The following is a 22,428-nucleotide window of genomic DNA, read 5'->3' on the forward strand; positions in this document are numbered from 1 at the left end:
GTGCCAGACACAGTTCTGATATATTATTATTAACTCATTTAATCCTTGCAACAACCCTATGAGGTAGCTGCTCTCCTTACTGCCATTTTACAGTTGTAGTAACTGAGGCACAGAGAGGTTAAGTAACTTTCCAAAGGCCACACAGCAGAGCTGGACTGGAACACAGTCTGGATCCAGATCCACCACTCTAAACCTCTCCTAGGTAACCCCTTGGGGAGGGGTAGGCAGGGTGAGCACACCTGCATTCCAGGCTCAGTAGACAGCATGGGCAGAGCGTTGGAGGGGAAAGAGATTTTGCTGCGGGTTTCAGAAATAACCAGCCCGTGCTGTTAGCGCCTGGGGGAGGAGAAGGAAGCAGCTTAATTTGACAATGAAAAGGCGTGAATTGGAGCTGATCTTGGGGAATCCACCTGTCAGCCAGGCGCATGGGCTTTATTCTGAAGGTAATAGGGCGCCACGGAAGGTTTTGAGCAGGGGTGGAGCAGGCTGGCACTTTAAAATGCAAGAGAGATACTGTTTTTTTCCTATCAAATGGCAAAGAGCTTTAAAGTGATAATTCCCGATGCTGTCAACGTTTCAGAGCACTGAGTGCTCTCACATGTACCTGGTGAGAAGGAGTTGGTTTCACCTTTCTGGAAAGCAGCTGAGCCCTGTGTCGTGCTTGAGGAGGGTTCAGCCCTTTGACCTGCCAATCCCATTTCTAGGAATCTCGCCCCTGACATAATTAGAAAAGGGGTCAGAGATTTATGTCCCAGAATCTGAAATTCATTCCATCATTGATAATAATAGTAATAATAATAAAAGGAAACAATATAAATGTCCAACAGGAGGGAATTGCTAAAATAAATTAAGAGCAAAGTATCACAGAATGTTTTATAGCAATTAATATAATTTTTTCAAAGAGAGTAAGTGCATCAGAAATGCTATAGCTTTCTAGAACTCTTAGAAGTAATAACTGAGTTCATCATGGCTGCAGGGTACAAGATTAACACACAAAAATCAATCGTATTTCTATATGATAGCGATGAACAACTGGAAACAAATTAAAAAGACAGTACTATTTATAATTACTTCCAAAAAAAAAAGAAACGACAACAAAAAGAAATACTTGGGTATAAATCTAACAAAACATATGCAGGATGTCTATGCTAAAAACTATAAAATGTTAATGAAAGAAATCACAGAAGATCTAAATACACGGAGAAACATATCATGTTCATGGATGGGAAGAGTCAACATAGTAAAGACGTCATTTCTCCCCAGACTGATCGAATTTGTTTCCTAGAGCTGCTGTACCAAGGTACCACAAACTGGGTGACTTAAAACAACGGAGATTTGTCTCACAGCTCTGGAGGCTAGAGGTCTGAAATCAAGGTGTCAGCAGGATCATGCTGTCTCTGAAGCCTCCAGGGGAGGATCTGTCCCCGCTTCTTCAAGCTTCTGGTGGTTTGCCCACAATCCTTGGTGTCCCTCAGCTGGTAGCTGCAGCACTTAAACATCTGCCTCTATTGTTATATGGCATTCACCCTGTGTGTCTGTCTCTTCTCTTATAGGGACCTTGGATTAAGGACCCACCCTACTCCACTATGACCTCATCTTAACTAAGTACATCTACAATGGCCCTATTTCTAAATAAAGTCACATTCTGAGGTGATGTATTGGGCCCAAGTTAGGACTTCAACATATCTTTTTGGGGGACACAATTCATAAAACTGATCTATAGATTTAACACAATTCCAATCAGATCCCAGCAGGAATTCTTGTAGATACAGACGAGCTGATTCTAAAGTTTATATGGAAAGGCCAAGAAACAAGAATAGCTAAAAACAATTTTGAAAAAGAAGAATAAAGTTGGAGGAATGACATGATCTGATTTTAGGACTTACAACAAGGCTTGCAGCATTAATCAAGAGTGTGGTGTTGTCAGAGGAATGGACACATAGATCAATGAAACAATAGAGAGCCTAGAAATAGACCCACATAAATATAGCCAATTGATTTTGACAAAGGTGCAGAGCTATTCAATGGAGAAAGGATAGTCTTTCCAACAGATGGTGCTGGAACTACTGGACATCTATATGCAAGAGAAGTGAACCTTGTCCTAAACCTCACACATTATACTAAAATTAAGTCAAAATGAGTTATAGATCTAAATGTAAAATCTAAAACTATGAAACGTCTAGAAGAAAACATAGGAGAAAATCTTCATGACCTGTGATTAGTCAAAGAGTTCCTAAAACATGACACTAAAACCGAGATCCATGAAAGAAAATAACTGATAAATTGGACTTTATCAATTTATCAAAAGACTCTCTGAAATATACTGTTAGAAGAACTAAAAGACAAAAAATTTTAAAAATAAAAAACTGAAAGATGAGTTATGGGCTGAGACACAATATTTACAAATCATATATTTAACAAAAGACTTGTATCCAGAATTCATTAAAAACTCTTAAAACTGAACAGTAAGAAAACGACCATCTTTTTTTTTTTTAATTGGAGTATAATTGCTTTACAATGTTGTGTTAGTTTCTGCTGTACAATGAAGTGAAGTGAATCAACTATATGTATGCATATATCCCCTCCCTCTTGGACCTCCCACCTCACCCCCATCCCACCCATCTAGGTCATCACAGAGCACCGAGCTGAGCTCCCTGTGCTATACAGCAGGTTCCCACTAGCTATCTGTTTTACACATGGTAGTGTACTTATGTCAAACCTAATCTCCCAATTCATCCCACCCTCCCCTTCCCCCGCTGTGTCCACATGTCCGTTCTCTACACCTGCGTCTCTATTCCTGACCTGCAAATAGGTTCATCTGTACCATTTTTCTAGATTCCACATATATGCGTTAATATACGATACTTGTTTTTCTCTTTCTGACTTACTTCATTCTGTATGACGGACTCTAGGTCCATCCACATCTCTACAAATGACCCAGTTTCGTTCCTTTTTATGGCTAATATTCCATTATATATATGTACCACATCTTCTTTATCCATTCATCTGTTGATGGACATTTAGGTTGTTTCCATGTCCTGACTATTGTAAATAGTGCTGCAATGGACATTGTGGTACATGTGACTTTTTTTTAATAGAACTTTATTGGAGTATAATTGCTTCACAATACTGTGTTGGTTTCTGTTGTGCAGCAAAGTGAATCAGTCATATGCATACATATATCATCATATCCCCTCCCTCTTGAGCCTCCCTCCCACCCTCCCTATCCCACCTCTCTAGGTCATCGCAAAGCAGCGAGCTAATCTCCCTGTGCTATGCTGCTGCTTCCCACTAGCTAACTATTTCACATTCGGTAGTGTATATATGTCGATGCTACTCTCACTTCGCCCCAGCTCCCCCCTCCCACCCCCCGCCGTGTCCTCAAGTCCATTCTCTATGTCTACGTCTTTATTCCTGCCCTGTCACTGGGTTCATCAGTACCATTTTTTTTTTTTTTTTAGATTCCATATATATGTGTTAGCATATGGTGTTTGTTTTTCTCTTTCTGACTTAACTTCACTCTGTATGACAGACTCTAGGTCCATCCACCTCACTACAAATAACTCAGTTTCGTTTCTTTTTATGGCTCAGTAATATTCCATTGCATATATGTGCCACATCTTCTTTATCCATTCATCTGCCGATGGACAAAGGTTGCATCCATGTCCTGGCTATTGTAAATAGTGCTGCAATGAACATTGGGGTGCATGTGTCTTTTTGAATTATGGTTTTCTCAGGGTATATGCCCAGTAGTGGGATTGCTGGGTCACATGGTAATTCTATTTTTAGTTTTTTAAGGAACCTCCATACTGTTCTCCATAGTGGCTGTATCAATTTACATTCCCACCAACAGTGCGAGAGGGTTCCCTTTTCTCCACACCCTCTCCAGCATTTATTGTTTATAGATTTTTTGTTGATGGCCATTCTGACCGGTGTGTGGTGATACCTCATTGTAGTTTTGATTTGCATTTCTCTAATAATTAGTGATGTTGAGCATCTTTTCATGTGCCTCTTGGCCATCTGTATGTCTTCTTTGGAGAAATGTCTATTTAGGTCTTCCGCCCGTTTTTATTTTGTTTTGTTTTGTTTTTTTAATTAATTTATTTTATTTATTTATTTTTGCCTGTGTTGGGTCTTTGTCGCTGTGTGCTGGCTTTCTCTAGTTGCGACAACCGGGGGCTACTCTTCGTTGCAGTGTGTGGGTTTCTCATTGCGGTGGCTTCTCTTATTGTGGAGCACGGGCTCTAGGCGCACGGGCTTCAGTAGTTGTGGCACGTGGGCTCAGTAGTTGTGGCTTGCGGGATCTAGAGCACAGCCTCAGTAGTTGTGGCGCACAAGCTTAGTTGCTCTGTGGCATGTGGGATCTTCCTGGACCAGGTCTCGAACCCATGTCCCCTGCATTGGCAGGTGAGTTCTTAACCACTGCACCACCAGGGAAGTCCTCCGCCCATTTTCGGATTGGATTGTTTGTTTTTTTGATACTGAGCTACATGACCTGTTTGTATATTTTGGAGATTAATCCTTTGTCCGTTGCTTCATTTGCAAATATTTTCTCTCATTCTGAGGGCTATCTTTTCGTCTTGTTTATGGTTTCCTTTATTGTGCAAAAACTTTTAAGTTTAATTAGGTCCCATTTGCTTATTTTTGTTTTTATTTTCATTAGTCTACGAAGTGGGTCAAAAAAGATCTTGCTGTGATTTATGTCAAAGAGTGTTTTTCCTATGTTTTCCTCTAAGTGTCTGGTCTTACATTTAGGTCTTTAATCCATTTTGAGTTTAGTTTTGTGTATGGTGTTAGGTAATGTTCTAATTTCATTCTTTTACATGTAGCTGTCCAGTTTTCCCAGCACCACGTATTGAAAAGGCTGTCTTCTCTCCATTGTATATTCTTGCCTCCTTTGTCATAGATTAGGTGACCATTGGTGTGTGGGTTTATCTCTGGGCTTTCTATCCTGTACCATTGATCTATATTTCTGTTTTTGTGCCATACCATACTGTGTTGATTACTGTAGCTTTGTAGTATAGTCTTTTAAAAAATATCCTTATTGGAGTATAATTGCTTTATAATGTTGTGTTAGTTTCTGCTGTACAACAAAGTGAATCAGCTATATGTATACATATATCCCCATATCCCCTCCTTCTTGAGCCTCCCTCCCACCCTCCCTATCCCACCCCTCTAGGTCTTCACAAAGCATCAAGCTGATCTCCCTGTGCTATGCAGCAGCTTCCCTGTAGTATAGTCGGAAGTCAGGGCACCTGATTCCTCCAGCTCTGTTTTTCTTTCTCAAGATTGCTTTGGCTATTGACCAACCAATTTTAAACAGACAAAAGAGTTGAACAGACACTTCACCCGAGGGTATATACAGGTGGCAAATAAGCACATGCAAAGATACTCAATGCCATTAGCCATTGGGTAAGTGCAAATTAAAACAACAATGACCCAGCATTCCCACTCCTAGATATTTACCCTAGAGAAAGAAAAACTTACATTCACACAAACACCTATACAAGAATGTTGATAGCAGCTCTATTCATAATCACCAAAAACTGGAAGCAACCCAAATTGGTAGATTGGATACGTGAACTGTGGTTCACTTAGGGAACTCAGGAGTAAGAAGGAACAAACTCTTGATACACATAACAACGTGGGTGAAAAGACACATGTCCTTTGAGACTGTACGGTCCAATTTATGTGACATTCTAGAAAAGACAAAAAATGGTGATGAGAACAGATCAGTGGTTCTCAGGGCTAGGGGTGGGGGAAAGTGTGCCTACCTGGGGATGGCAAGAGGGAGTATATTGGGGATGATGGCACTGTTCGGAATCCTGATCGTGGTGGTTACATGAGTCTGTATATGTACAATTAATAGAAATGCACACCAAAAGAGGTATCTGTTACTGCATGATAATTTGAAAAACCAACTATATACACTTGGGTAACTATGTGATAAAGCAAGCATAGTACACTGTTAATGGGAGAATCTAGTGGTGGATATGGGTGATCACTGAACAATTCTTTTAGATTTGCTGTCTGTGTGAAAATTTTCATAATACAGTCTTGGAAAAAACTATATTCAGAATGATCCTAAGTTAGTTTTTATTATTTATTTATTTATCTATAAATTTATTTATTTATTAATTTTTGGCTGCATTGGGTCTTCGTTGCTGCATGTGGGCTTTCTCTAGTTGTGGCAAGCAGGGGCTACTCTTTGTTGCGGTGCGCAGGCTTCTCATTGCAGTGGCTTCTCTTGTGGCAGAGCACGGGCTCTAGGTGTGCGGGCTCCAGTAGTTGTGGCTCGCGGGCTCTAGAGCGCAGGCTCAGTAGTTGTGGCGCATGGGCTTAGTTGCTCTGCGGCATGTGGGATCTTCCTGGACCAGGGATCGAACCCGTGTCCCCTGCATTGGCAGGCAGATTCTTAACCACTGCGCCACCAGGGAAGCCCCCTAAGTTAGTTTTTAAAGTCTGTCTATCTCTCTCTGTCTCTCTCTCTCTGTCTCTCTCTCTCGCTCTCTATCTATCTATCTATTGGTCTATCTCACATATACAGATATAGGAAGAAGACTGAAGGCATCATATCAAAATATTAACAATGGGGATCTCTCTGAAGGGTAAAATTGTGAGTGATTAAAATTATCTTTTTATATAGTTCTGTATTTTTCTATAATGAGCACATATTTATTTTATTTAGGGAGAGTATAGGCTGTATTTTATTTATTTTAAATGTCTTTTTTTCAATTACATGTGCAATCCTGGCTTATTGTAAGGTTCGAATGGTACAGAAACCTTATTGTAAGGTTCAAATGGTAAGGTTAAAATGGTACCCCACAGGGAAAGTCCCTCGTACTCACTCCCAGCACTGCTAACATTCTGCATGTATCCTAAAGGCTAAGTCTTAAATTCAAGTTCATTTTTTTCAGATTATGTCACCTTTAAAAAAACTAAGCAAGTCAAACAATATTCTATCTTTGTTTTCCATTACTATCACCTAACAATGAAAGTTTTATATTTACAAGGAAAAAAATGGCCTTTATTCTATAGGTTTGAGGCATAGAACCTGAAAAGATGGTGTAATAATTTTTTTGATTCCAAGAATTGAAACAGGAAAGAGTCTGCTTCCTTGGGTCACTCTTCTTTGTTATTTTAAAAGATATAACTATATGTATTTGTTTTCAATTTCTTTTGTATCTTAGGTCAAAACTGGAATGCTCTTTTGTTCTATGTTTGTGTGTTTCATTGCACCAATAATAAAATAATACCTGCTGAGGAAACTGAGATCAGAGCCAAGAGGGAATGAGGCTCAGGGTCACTTCTGGCACAGCCACCAAGTCCCCGTGACCCCTCTCTGGGCCTCAGTTTTCTATGCTATATTATTTTTATAATGAAGAACAAACAAACAAAAGTAATAATAAAACCCTGTTACTAGGCAGCAGCGTGGAGGGTGCTGCAAAGAGTGCTGATTGTCCCACATGCCTGATCTCCCCTTCTTCCTGAGGACTAAACTTTTCTATATTTTTAGCAGAGCACATGGTGACCCTCAAAATAGACTGTTTCCTTGCCTTCCTTGTTAGATGCGGTCAATGGAAAATAAGCAAAAAGTTTTTAAAGGGAAGGGATGTTTTCTTTTTCTCCAATTACTCCTTTCTAATGACTAGGATGTGGGTATGATGGCTGGAGCACAAGCAGCTATTTTAGACCATGAGGAAACTTTGAGAATGAAAGCCATACACCACAGAGCAATCAGATAGAAAAAGGTGGGTTCCTGGCACTGTGGTGCACCATGCTAACTCTCCACTACCTGCCTCTGGACTTCTTGAATGTGACAGAGAAATACACCTCTGTCTAGTAGAATCCATTGGTATCTTTTTATATTGAATTATAAATGACATACAATATTATATTAGTTTCTGGTATACAACATAGTGATTCAATATTTTTATATATTGTGAAATGAACACCACGATAAGTCTAGTTACCATCTGTCATCATACAGAGTTATTACAACATTATTGACTATATTCCCTATGCTGTACATTACATCTCAGTCATTTATTTATTTTATAGCTGGAATTTTGTACCTTTTAATCCCCTTCACCTATTTCACCTGTGCCCCCAATTTACCTCCCCTAATCAGTTGGTACTTTGGGATTTTGTTATTTGCAGCCATATACACACAAGGCAGGAGAATCAGTGAGGAGACTGTTTTAGTAATTGAAGGGAGAGACAATGAGGGCCTGAACCATGGTGGGAAGTGGATTTAAGAGACATTCATCTAGGACGTGCCAAGTTCCCATGCCTGAGGGAGGGACCATTTAAAGGGGGCTGTGAATTGCATTGATCTGGAGTTGAGCAGAGAGGTCTGAGCTGGAGGAAACATGTGGTCAGAGAGGTAAAGATGCCCAAGTCACACAGCCAGGAGGACCCTGAATGGAGTGTGTATTAGTTACCTATTGATGAGTAAGAAATCACTCCAAAACTTAGCAAGGGGTAGTCAGGGGTCTGGGAGCTGCCTAGCTGGGTGGTTCTAGCTTGGGGTCTGTCATGAGACTGCAGTTAAGACACTGGCCAGGGCTGCAGTCACCTGAAGGCTTGATGGGGCTGGAGGAGCCACTTCCAAGGCAGTACATTCACCCGGCTGCTGACCCGTGCTGAGGGCCCACCCTGTGCCCACCCTGTGTTGAAAGTTTTACCCAAGTAAAGATGACACCACTTCTGGGGGCTGAGGAGAGAGACAGTGTAGCATAATGGTGGTGTCTGATAAGTTCTGACAAGGATGGTCAGGATAATTAAGAGACATGCTGTCTACAAGGTATGTGGCCACAGCAAGTGCTCACTAAATGTTAGCTCCTGGTGGATCTAGGGCCAGAGGGACTGCGATTCATGTCCCAGCTTTGCCACCTAGTAATTGTGGTGCCTCAGAGTCCTCAGTCCTCAAATGGGATGCTGATATCCTATAAAGTGTTGTCATGAGGACTGAAGAAGAAAATACATGTGAAACACTGAAGCTAGTGCCCAGATATCATAATTGCCCAAATAAAGCTTTATGATGGTTAATATCCCAGCTCAGAATTCTCCAGGGGCTTGCCCATGCTGCAGCACCAAAGCAACTCAAAGCCTCCTCCATGGAGCCTTGCCAGCTGAATTTCACCCCCGCCCCCAGGACCTGGCCTCTGTCTTCCTGTGCCCCTGTCGCCACCCCCCATGCCACCGCCATGCCCAGACCTCTGTTCATCTCTTCCCCAAGCCTTTCCTGGCGGGAGCTCCCAGATGGGCCTCGCCTGCCCCTGTGCTTTTCAGGGCATGCCCCCACCCCCTTGTTCCCTGTGCCTGGCACGGTGCTGGGCACAGCCTGGGGTGGGGGGAAGATCCACATTGCAACAGTTTCTGTGAGGGGCATGGCTGACTCAGCTGAGATGGAGGCATCCAGGGGGCCGGCTGACGGGGAGCAGGAGGGAGCAGGGGGTGGGGGTGGGGAGGGGGTGCTCTGGAAAGGCTGTGGAGGAAGTAAGCCAGAGGTGAGAGGCGAATGGTAGCCCCGCAGCCGTGGGTGGCAGTTGTGGCTTTTTCATCTGCACACTCTAGGTGCTCATGAGTTGCTTTTAGGGACTTCCCCGGAGGTCCAGTGGTTAAGACTCCGCGCTTCCACTGCAGGGAGCACGGGTTTGATCCCTGGTTGGGGAACTGAGATCCCACATGCTGCGCCGCGTGGCCTAAAATTAAAAAAAAAAAAAAAGAGTTGCTTTTATAGTTAATTGGAAGGAGGGTCATCTGAGGATTTGAAGGGTGATAAGATCCCTGCCTTTCCCCCAAATACCCTCCATCAGTTTGTTCAAGGTACATGAAAGTTCCCCATTAGAATCATGTTTGTCTTGAAAGCCAGTGTCCCAGAAGCTCCTGTTGAAATCTGCACCCAGCGTGTTCCATGGGCGGGTAACGGAGCAGCCCATTAGTCCTGATGAACTGATATGACAGATCATCTGTCACCCACAGCCTTAAGCTACACTGAAACCACCGAATGTGTCACCCAGCTTTGCTCCTCCTCAGGGTCCCCCCAGCCCCCTGGTGGTCCGGACTCCCTCTGAGTAACCCCAACCCCCAAGGTTGTACAGACTCCTTCATCAAAACTTACCCCTCCAAGGGCCATGCTCAGGGCCCTGCTGGGCTTCCCTTGGTGAGGAATGTGAGGCAGAATAAGTTCCCACAGGAGGCTTGAGGGGAGATGGCCCCTGCCTCCATCCCTCTCCTCGATGTACTACCCTAGTAGAAATAAAGGGTCTCTCCCTCGAGCCTTTTCCCATGGAATGCAGGAGCAGCTGTGCTGGGGCAGAGTGAGATGGCATCACAGAGCCGTAGAGCTTGGGACTTGAAGGGACCCCAGTGAGCCAACTGGTTCAGTCCTCTGCGGTTAGGCAGGCAAGGTACCATTCTCCATGGTTTTAGATACAGAAAACCCCTATCTGAGCTACTTTACCCCATCAGCTGGATCAGGCCAGCTCTGTCTCTCATGGGGAAGCACTTCCCACCTGCGCTTTTTTGCATTGGCCGGTCTTACAACACTTCTAAGAGGGAGACAGGTATATCGTACAGGAGCAAGAGTCAGGGTGCCTCAACTTGACACCTCATTCAAATGAGGATATTTTTGCTGTCTTGTAACAAGGTGACCAAAGGTGAAGTGGTGCCAGTGCTGGTTAATTGAGTGGCTCAACAGCATCATCCAGGGCAGAGGTTGTTTTCAACCTTCATCTCTCTGCCATTGCCAAGGGGTCAGCCATGTTTTTCCTCATGGTCACAAGATGGCTGCCTGTCACCAAGCATCATGTTTAGACATGACAAACGTACAGTCAAAGAAGAGAACTTTCCTGGAAGCCGCCAGCAATTCAGCTTCATGTCTCAGCAGCCATAATTACACCATTGCTCATTCAAAATCCAATATAAGTGCAATGTTGGGAGGCAATTCTCCATGGGCCTCTCGTGTTTTTGCACATCTCTCAAAGAGGTTTGTGTAGTGAATAGCCTTAAAAAATAGTGTTTTCGGACTTCCCTGGTGGCACAGTGGTTCAGAATCTGCCTGCCAATGCAAGGGACATGGGTTTGATCCCTGGTCCGGGAAGATCCCACATGCCCTGGAGCAACTAAGCTCCTGCGCTGCAACTACTGAAGCCCGCGCGCCTACAGCCGGTCCTCTGCAATGAGAGAAGCCACTGCAATGAGAAGCCTGTGCACCGCAACGGAGTAGCTCACGCTCAACGCAACTAGAGAAAGCCCGTGCGCAGCAACAAAGACCCAAGGCAGCCAAAAATAAATAAATAAATTTATTTAAAAAATAGTGTTTTCCTCCAGATTAAAGGGCAGATTTGTTGAATTCCTATTTTAAAAGATTCAGGTTCCCTAAGCTCTGGGTTCCTCTTCTGTTAACACAGCTCATGTAGTCACATGACCACACCTCAATGCAAAGGAGGCTGGGAAATGTAGTCTTTAGCCAGACAAACGTGTGCTCTGTTGAAATTTCCATTTCTACGGAAGAAGGGAGAATAAATATTGGGGCAGCTGGCAGGCTCTGCTATAGTTACGCCAATAAAACTGGGTTTCTTTCAGGGAGGAAAGGTGTTGGAGAAGCGATAATGCCTGCACACTGCGGTTGGTGCCTTGGCCTCATTTTACAGATGAGGAATTGCATTCCCGAGAGGGAGGTGTCAGCGCCAGGTCTGCTGACTCCTGACCTCAGGTGTTCCCATCATTTTCCTGCCTCTGCATCAGTGCAGGTCAGGTTAGGCTGGGAGGCCTCCTCTTTCTCCTCAAGTACTCAATTCCCCTGGCTTCCATGAGTCCTCTCCCTCCTGCTGTTAATCCGATCTCTGGTCTCTCTTTCTGTCTCCTTCTCCACCTTCTCCTCTTCCCAGCCTATCAATGCCGAGTTCCCAGGCTTAGGCTTCTTTCTTGTACCTGTGTGTGTCCATCTGGCCTGTGGCATTAAATAGCATCTTCTCACCAAGACTCCCTCACTCCTGTCTGCCTTTCAGACCGTTCTTTGTGTTTTGGACTTGTATATCCAACTGCCCACCAACACCCCCATTTGGGTGTCTTACAAGCACCTCCAACATCACAATCCAAAACTGAACTCATGACATCACCCACAAACTTGCTTCTCTTGCATTCTGGCCAATCTCAGTAACTGTCCCGCCAGCCAGCCGTCTTGGCCTCTTTGCTACCTTCCTCTACTTCTTCCACATCCACTCCGCCTCCATAACCTGTGCCTGGATCATTGTTGGAGCCTCCTCCTGCCTCCCTCAAGCCACCTCAGCTCGCCCCAGCCATTCCTTACCATCTTAAAATGGAGGTATACTCATACCATTCTTGTTCTCAAAAACTTTAATGGCTCACCATTGCTTTTAGGATAAAGACCAAAATTCTTTTCTAGTGAGGCAGAGGTTCTTGCCCCTCCCCCATTATCCATTCTTTTCTTCTTTAGAAAGACAACCCCCTATTTGTAGCTGGGCACTTAAATCCTAGCCAATTGGATGCAGGCTGGTGTTGTGTTCTTATGTGGAGATGGGGTGGGGCTTCCTTTGCCCTTCCTCTTTCCTGCTGACAAGAATGCAGACATGATGGCTGACACTCAGGCAGCTATGTTGGGCCATGAGGAGGAAGCACCTGCTGAGTCTGGTGGAGCAACAAGACAGATGGGCCAGGTCCCTGACACTGATGCACACATCTGCTTACCTTTGGGCTCTTCATGTGGGAAACAAATAAACTGTGATCTAGTTTAAGTCACTACTTCTGGGTTTTCTCACAGTCCAACCAAATCCCACCCCAGTCACATGGCTCCTGCTGCCTCTGGAGTCTCAGCTTGTGGTCCTTCCCTTTGTTCATTCCACTCTACCCACGATACTGCTGTTGAGTTTCTCTTACACACCAAGGTCTGCCCTGACTCAGGGCCTTTGCACGTGTCCTCCTCTCTGCCTGGAGCACCTTTTCCTGGCCTTCCCTGACTGCAGTGACATACCTAGAGTATTCAGTACCCAGAGCAAATAGTTAATTTTTAAAAAAAATACCCCTCTTCTATACATTGCTTTCAATAATAATCATGAATCACTATAGTAATAGTGGCCAATAAAACATGCAGTGAAAAATTTCTTTTATTGAGTTTCATATATATAATCATCATGGTAAGAAATAAAGTAAAACAAATATTATAGTAAAAAAAGAAATAAAGGGGTGGGACCAGGTCTTGGCTTCCAGAAGAGTTCATGCCAATGAATATTCCCCAGTACCTCCGCCACCCGTGTCCTTGTCCCCACAGCAAGCCACAGCTGCCCCCCTCCTCCTCAGGAGACCCTCCAAGACCAGCAGATACTACTGAACGAGTGTGCTTGATCCAGGGAACAGCTGAAGCACTGAATGCAGTTCATGGATTCATTGCAGAAAAAATTCGAGAAATGCCCCCAAATGTGGCCAAGACAGAACCAGTCAGCATTCTACAAACCCAGACCACCGTTAACCCAGACTGCATCAAACAAACATTGCTATCTTCCCCAACTACCACCAAGTCCTCTCCATCGGATCCCATGACCACCTCCAGACCTAATCAGGTACAGTATTATCCCATCATCTACACCATACTTTTCACGGTTGATTGCCTGCAGACTGGAGAAAAAGATACTGGTGGGTTAAGGATGTATTGGTTCATTCATTCACATATGTGCACCATCATCAGATTCCAAGTAACCTGAGAAAGAAATATCAATTATTCCTGAAAATTTATATGCATTTTTAGCTTTAGATAACAAAAATATATTCAGATGGTAGACTACTAGAATTTTGGATTTTCACCTTAAAATTATGAATTTATGGAGCTCTGAGGGTTATTGATTGAGTTGGTGTTTATAATCTCCCTTATTGTTTCTCCCTAGAGTTCTTGATATATAAGTTAAGAATATCATATATGTAAAAAATAAATGTATAAATATGACTTATTGAGCAAAGGTATATCTTTAAATGTGAATGCATTTTTCTTTGTCTTTTACTTCAGATATGTCTTACTGTGTAACACTTTTAAACTTTTGATGAAAAGCATGTCTAGCAATCTAAAAGTAACTGGAAATTGGTATTTGTGATAATTTTAATGCTGTTTAACAACTCAGGAAATGGTACTTTCTTAGAATTTAATAATAGCATTTTCTTTGCTGGAGTGGCAAACTTTGCAATCAGAAATATATCTTAGTTTGATTTGATGGTTGTTTTTGTGCTGCATATTTGTAGGACATTCTTCAAAAATGCAGTTATTTTTGGCACATTTAAGGAAATCATCTAAAATATTCTTTGTAATTCACAGCCTTCCTGTACTTTAACTGACAAATGTTGAAAAATATATTTATTAAAGTGATGAAACACACAAAAAAGAATTTAAGAAGTAATACCTATATCGATGGCAGTAATGAATAACATTATGCTTTCTGTTTACCAACCTTCTGCAAATTTGTCAATGACTTTGTCAAAATTATCTTTGCATATTCATGTTTGAGAAATAGCTTATGAAGATTTGTCAATTTATCTTTGATCATAATTGACCAATGAATATTTCTATTAATTTTTATTTGGAAATTTTTTTTCTCACATGAAGCAATATATACACGAATAGTCAGGGAAAAACTTAAATATAAGGATAAATTTGGCAGAAATTCAGAAAAAATCCATTTCACAATAAATGGGAACCTCAGTCCTGTCCACATCTGTTTCTTCAGGATTGATTCTAGCAGCTTTCAAATATCTTCTCAGTTGAAAAATTTTAAACAAATAAAAACTCCAAATGATCACATAGAACTAGGCTACCAATGTTTATTTCAAAGCCACTGTTTAAAAGAAGGACAGTACAACAGGGATTCCAGACACAACTTTCCTCTGAAGTGAACATGAACAATTCTGCGTCCACATGACCACGGGTAGCTGGGTCACCGTGTGTCGGGCGTGGTGCTGAATGACCGGGAATACTCCCAAGTAACTTCCAAATGGAATACAATGCTCCTTAAAGGATAAGTTATAAAAATGTGCTAATTTGAAACTTACATATATATTATGAAAAGTCAACAGTAACTGAAACAATGGTTGAGGTCTTAAACCTCAGAAGAATTTTGAGGGGAGGGCATTGTTTAGAATTGCTGGTATGCAGTGATAATAAAAAGCAGACCGACTTTTAGTGGTTTCTTACTGTTTTACAGTTTGTTACTGAAGACACCCCCTCTTGCCTGCATCAGGGCGCATGCTCCCACTGCCCCACCCTCAGCATGCCCCCCTTGCTATTGACACTGTACATGTCCCTCTGAGGCTCTTACCTCAATTACGAGTATATCTGTGTCATGACAGCTTTGTCATCTGTCCCCCACTAGACGGTCTGCTCCATGTGGAGGTCACTGCTCTGCTCACACTTGGGCCCCAGCTCCCGGCAGAGTACCCGGCACCTACTAGACCCATAGTACGTATCTGTTGAATAAATGTAGGTGAAGAACCTGGCACACAGTATGTACTCAGTAATAAGTAGCTGCCATTGCTATTATCTGCAGCGCGTTTATGGTCTGAAACGTTAATAACCATTTGAATGCCTCCACATTCAAATCGGCAAAATGCTGCCTGAATTTTGAAGCATGAATTTTATCTTCCCCAACAGTCATTCCTTGAGATCAGCAGTCACTTCTCGTTCATCTCTGGGGTCCCTTGAACCCCAGCAGGGGACCTGGCACTAAACAGGGGTCAATAAATATTCCATAACCAGAGTTTACTGAGCATCCATTACCCACCGGGAATTTTCTTTCATGTATGTGGTTTCTCCAGGGTGGGTATGAGCATGCTCACTTTACAGATGAGGAAAGTGAGACCCAGAAAGGCTGGATGACTTGCCCAAGATCACGGAGTCAATCAGTGCGGAAGCAGCTTTAATCCAGGTCTGCAGGGGCGCCAAAGCCCCTGATCTTTCCAGGACTCCATGTTGCTTCCCGGATGTGGGGTGTGAGGGAGGTGACTCCAGTTCAGGGTGGGACTGCGTGGGGGTGGGGAGCCTGTCCTTGGCACCCAGCTTCGTCAGGCTGGAGGAGCTTGGGCTTCACGTTAGGCATGGGCCAGGTGCCTGGGCTGACTCCTGGTCAAGCACAGTGGTCAGCACCTGTGTGCTTCCATGGCGTTGAGGCGCCCAGGTGTGTATGGGGAGGCCTGGGGTGGGGGTGGAGGTGGCGGACCTGAGTTCCAACGCAGGCAATCTCCCACCACCAAGAACTGTGCAGCCTGCAAGGCACGGAATCCCTCCAGGCTGCGGAGGATCGCTGGTGATGGGAGCATCCCCATGGAGATTAGAGATACTGACTAAGGCTGGCCCAGGGCTGGGCACAGGGAGAGCTGGGCACAGAAGGTGCTCTGCCGATGGCAATGTCTTCTATTTCTCCTTCGTGTTCTCTTCCCGGCCCCTCCCTTTTACAATCCAGGGGGAGCAAGGATAACCGCAGTGGGCCTTGCAGGGAGGGGGTGCTGCGCACCTGACGGGGCACCTCCAGGACCCTGCTAAGGCTGCTGCGGTCCAGCCTCCAGGTCGCTCTGGATCGAAGCGGTCCCTAGGCTCCTTCCACGAGGATGTCCCGGCGGCCGCACCGCTTCCGCCACTGCTCTCCGGCCAGCTGGCCACCAGCCTGCTCCCCTCTGAACGACTGAGCGGGGACTAGGCTACGGCAGTGGGCGACTCGAGAGAGGAACACGAACGTGGCCCGAACGGGTCTGGGTTTGGGCGTCTCGGGCGGTTTCCTGGCGCCACCTCGCGATTGTGTTCGGCGTTGCCGCGCCTGCTCTGAAAGGGGCTGCGGGGAGGGGGCGCAGGGGCGCAGGGGCTGGGGTCGGGCAAGTTTGGGCTCTTGGGCTGTAACACTGCGACGAACCCCAAGCCTTGCTCCTGTCTTTTGAGGGAAAACCAAGGCTTGAGGGCCCCTGAGGCCTGTGGCAGCGGGAAAGCTGGGGAAAGAAGCGCTGAGGGGTGTCCAGTCCAGGGAGGCCGAGATGGGGGTGAAGGACCCTTCCTGGGGCTCAGGAGGAGAAAAACACCCCAGTCCCTACATTATGGCTCTCTTTACCACGGGCTGAATCCCACAGCCGTTCCGATGTTCATCTGTGGCCAGACGTGGCAATGGCATCGTCCTCTCACTCCTGATTATTGCGGACAGATGGTGAGAGCTGGGGCCACAGCCCAGGCCCTGCCTGTCTGGGACCTGGAAGCCCGAGTATGACCGTGCAACAGAGAGGAACTTCCTGGGCCAGCCCTGCTCACCCTGGGGCCTCCGGCTCCCAGGCAGCTGAGGTGTCAGCAATGCAGTGTCTGTCCATTGCCCTGCCACACCTCCAGGCCAGGCAGCGGGACAGCAGCGCGGGGGACTCTGGGCCCCTCGGGATTCCCCAGGAGGCCCCAGGACCCTCACCAGCAATGTCCACGGCTGCTCTGGTCCCTGTTGGAGGGAGAGGACAGTCTGGGAATGACCCTCAGGAGGGTCACACAGCTAAGATATGGCAGAACTACTGCTTGAACCCAGATCTTCTGGCTCTAAACCCCATGGTCTCTGCTGGACCCTGTGTGATGAGAGGGGTGACCGTGTGGGATGTGAATCCAGTAAGAGTATGTGGGGAGGGGGTGAGGAGGTAGGTTTTCCAGCAGGAAACCAGGGACAAATGATCTCCAGGGATCCAGACGGTGCCAGCAAGCCCTATGGTCAGGTAGGGGGTGCTGAGTCCTTGGGACATTGCTGTCGGGGGAGGGGTGTGTCAGGGAGTTGGGAGTCCAGGCAGGGATGCAAACGGTCACCTCTCAGTGCCATTCCCCCTGCCCTCCCTGGCATCACTATGCAATCATAGCACTCTTTTTTTTGCTTTTAATTACAAATTTTAAACTATTTGAAGCGCACAGAACAGTGCAAAAAATGATATAACAATTACCTATAACCCTCCAAGAAGTTTATACTGTTTTAAATATTTTGATTTATTTTCTTTTCAGAATACACACACACACACACACACACACACACATAAATATTTTTTACCCTTGGCCTCCCTCTTTCTTCCTTCCCTGAAGTATTTTTTCACTCCCAAACACATTTAAAAACTTTTATTAAATAGCTACATAGCCATAAACAATATGTGGTATTGTCTTGTGTTTTAAATTCTACGTAAATGGTATCATAATATTACATAGCATTTTGAAAATTGCTTTATCTCAACATCGTGCTTTTGAGATCTATCAGGGCTGATTATGCAAATCTAATTCACTCATTGTAACCTCTGCGTGTCTTTTATCCGATGCCGACCACAATTTATGTACCCTCCTGCTAAGAATAGTACTTCATGATTATGATCAACGGGCACAGAGAACCTTCCTGAACATGTCTCCTTGTACACGCACAGAAGAGTTTCTCTGCAGTTGTCAGCTGGAAGTGGAAATTCTGGGTCATAATGTTTACACATCTTCAGCTTTACTAAGTATTGTCAAATCGTTCTCCAAAGTGGTAGCACCAATTCACACTCCCACGAAAAAACTATACAACTCGAGTTTCTTTACGGGCTCTGATGAGGCCTATTAATTTTTGTCAATCTGTTGGGTGTGAAATGGTTTTCCATTCTTGTTTGAATTTGCATTTCCCTACTTACTAGTGAGACTAAACAGCTTCTCATGGCCGTGGGTAGCTTCTCTTCTTTCAAAGGTCAATTCAGATCTTTTGTCTATTTTTCTTTTAGGTTATTTATCTTTTTCTTACTGGTATAAAGGAGTTCTGGATATCTTTTGTTAGTGACACTGATTGCAAACATTGTCACACAGCCCTTTTGCCATCTGATCCTGGACAGGGACTGAGGACCAGTGCTGGGTTGGATTAGTGATGTCTGCCACAGGTGTGGGAGGGGAAGCCAGAAGGGCTTTGGGTTAAGACTACAGTATGGAGGTCCAGTTACGAGACTAAGGCCAGTGAGGAGACTCCATCACAGGCACAAGGCCCAGTAGTGAGGCCACGGCAGGTCTGGGCAAGTCAGGTCAGCAGGTGAGACCCTGGCCCACAAATCAGACCTCTTAAAATTGTTCTGAGAGACCTCTGAGAAGCCCATGGGGGTTTTGGCCCTGCTAGAATTTCTCTAGTTGAATTGTAGAATATGTGTATCCTTAGTGAGAGACACTGCAGGAGAGTCATTACAGACTGTGTGCTCGGCACCCACCTTGGCCCTTGCACATGGCCCCATGGGACCCGTGGGACCAGAGGAAACATGCAAACATGAAACTCATGCTGCTCGCTGTGCTTTGAGTACTAAAGTCCTTTGTCTCTGACCCAGGGCTCTCGCATCTTCTGCCAGCATCTGTGAAACGGTGACAAGTTAATTTGTTAGTTTGCAAGTAGGGCAAAACCTCGGACTCTTCTCAGCCTTTCCCAGGGTCCTTATTAATACTATCTGTAGTGGCCCTTTGACATGCCTTGTGGCTGCTCCAGCATTAAAAATTTTTTTAAAAATTGTGGGGAAAAAAATCCGTATTTTCTATGATAGGGTTCGTTTGAGGTTCTTTACATGGTCAGCATTTTCTTTGCTCACTATTTCTTCATGCATTTCAGACTCTCCTGTGACCATTTTCCTTCCTTCTGAAGTCCGTCTTCTAGAACTGATAGCAGTATGCACTCCCAGCTATGTTTTGTTTGGAACTTTTAAACACTTATAAACTATAACACATGTTTAGAAAATGCATAAGACAAAAATGGATGGAATGATTATAAAATGGACACTAGACCCCAACGTGTTCCTTTTTCAATCATGTTTCAGGAACTATCCTTTTATGTTAATCACATCCTTGCTTCTCTTTTTAGTTCTACCTATATCTCTATCAAACTCTTTATTTCCTTGCCTCTCGGTACTGTTTGCCAGGTAATTTGAATATAGCTTGAGCTCACTAATTCTCTCTTCAGCTCTGTCTAATATGCCTTCAATAAGGTTTTTAATTTCAACCATTATATTTTTATTTCTTGAATTCTATTTTAGTTATTTATTTATTTTATTTTTAATTTTTTTTTTTTGGCCGCAGCTTGTGGGATCTTAGTTCCCCGACCAGGGATCGAATCCGCGCCCTCGGCAGTGAAAGCGTGGAGTCCTAACCACTGGACCGCCGGGGAATTCCCTTGAATTCTATTTTAAAATCTGTCTGTTCATTCCTAATTGTCTTTTGTTGAGTGGTTTCTTTATAACTGCACCTTTTATTTCTTTAAGTATTTTATAAATATATGTTCTATATTTTGTATCTGAAAACCCTCCGGTCTTCAGTCCTTAGGGATTTAAACCTGCAGTGCATTTCTTCTGCTGACTCACAGACATAGGAACTGCCTCCCATGTGCTGGTGATCTTTAATTGTGAGTTCATTGTTTGTTTAAAATTGGTAGGAGTTTTGTGGGCCTTAGGTGGGTATTGGGGAAGCAATCCTACAGACAGCATTTGCTTTTCTACTTCTGCTAGTACCAGAAGCACCACCGATCTGGGGTTACTTCATCTCACCTTGAATGAGGGACCCCAAGACTGCCCTTTCCCCATTTGGGCTGGCTTGAGCTTCAGTTTCTCAGCAATGGAGGGAAATTTATTAAGCTGCCTGTTGCCCCAGCCCTGCCAACCCCTGGTCCCTTGTCCAGGATGGGGTATCCTTGGAGACATCCCTTATCTCTTGTCAGATCAGCCACATCTCAAATAAATATGTTTTTCAGAGTTGGGCTGTACTCCTCAGCCATGTAATTCCTGAAGCAGAAGACCATTTACGTTCTCTAATAACTTCCTTTCTACTTAAACCATCCTGCATGGGTTCCGTTGCTTGCACTAAAGGCCAAATATGAGGGTGGGGGTACCTGTGGGAAGGGGGGCCCGGCCCCTCATTCCCTGGCTGCACATCCGCTTCCTCAGTGGCCAGGCTGATCTTCTCCCATGACCATGGGAGCAGGGGAAAGAGGAGTGGAAAGAGGGCGGGTGGGGCAGGGCCAGGATGCGTGAGTCTCCCATGGCCCAGTGGACCCCAAGGGAGGGTTAGGGCCATTCTGCTCATCTTCCCAGGGGAGGGCTGGCCACTGGGCAAGGGACCCTCAGCAACAGCAAAGGTGGGGTGGAGCCTGGGGTGGTGGGAGGGGCGGAGCCAGCACAGGGCACCGAACGGGCAGGGGACCCCGCCAGCCCACTGTCCACCCCACGAGACATCAGGCACACAGCAGGGAGACTTGACACCCCCAAGGAGGTGATGACGGCAGGGGACTTTGAAACCCGGCTCCTCACCTCTCCCCGCCTCCTGCAGGCCCCTGGGCAGGAACTGTCTGGAAGGAGGGGGGAGTGACCACTGCAAGGTGAGTTTCAATTGCCGCTGGATGGGACTGGGTTTGTTTGCATCTGAAAATCACCAGAAAGGCACCGGACATGCCAAGATGGTGGGATAGGATGGGAAGGAGAGGCTGAAGGCTGGATTTGGGGGTGAAAATCAAAGTGTTTTGTGGTAGGGCCCCCTGAGCTGAGCCGCATCGGGGCCCAGTGACCAACGCAGCCTCCCTGAGGGCACCCATTCTGTGTCCCATGGCCGGCTCAGCGGGAGCCCTCGTTGGGGGGCAGCACAAGGAGCCAGGGGTGAGGGGCCCTGGAGCGAGTGGCCCTGCTCTTGCTGGGCACAGCGTGGCCACTGCTGACATCCGGAGGGGACTCTCCTGGGCCGGCAACCCCACCCAGGAAGCCCCATCCCAGGGGCTGCTAGACTGAATCCCCCGGACACGGGGCCAGGTGCCCCCTCCCTCCCTCCCTCCTTCTCTAGGGATCAGGCTCAGGCCAGGCTCCGCCGACAGCAAAGGGTCCTGGAGACCCAGAGGAGTGAAGCCCCTGGACCTGGAGCGCAGGCTGAGGCCTCGGCCAGGGCAGAGAGACAAGACGGGGCTCCCCTGGTGGCCCCGAGCCCGGGCCTGGCTGCGGGCCCAGGTCAGGAAGCAGCGGTGTGGGCCGCCTCGGGCCCCAGGGCCCCAGAGAGGGCAAAGCTGGAAGGACCAGGATGACCCCTGTGCCTGGGACCAGCTGAGGACAGCTGGCCAGAGTGAAGGGGATCCCAGAGGGCTCCCGCCAAAGCCTGGTCTCTACGGTTTACGGCCTCTTTGGTTGGTGCGTTTCCCTTACCATTGCGTTTGTAAGAAGGCCTTTTAGTTTAAGCCTCCAGCTTGCCGAGTGAATGAAGGTGGGCCCAGGTGTGTCCACCTGGTGGAAAATGCTTCCAAAGACAAACTTTCGGATCCTCAGTTTCCTCCCCTGTAAATGGGGTAATAATATTTACCTGAACGGGTTGTTGTGAGGGATAGCGAACTTGTGAAAGGGTCTAGCACAGGGCCTGGGCCACAGCAGGTGCTCAGGCAATGGTCAGTTATTATTCGACCT

The sequence above is a fragment of the Eubalaena glacialis genome, chromosome 7 (genome assembly GCF_028564815.1).
Source record: "Eubalaena glacialis isolate mEubGla1 chromosome 7, mEubGla1.1.hap2.+ XY, whole genome shotgun sequence".
Classification (NCBI taxonomy): Eukaryota; Metazoa; Chordata; class Mammalia; order Artiodactyla; family Balaenidae; genus Eubalaena; species Eubalaena glacialis.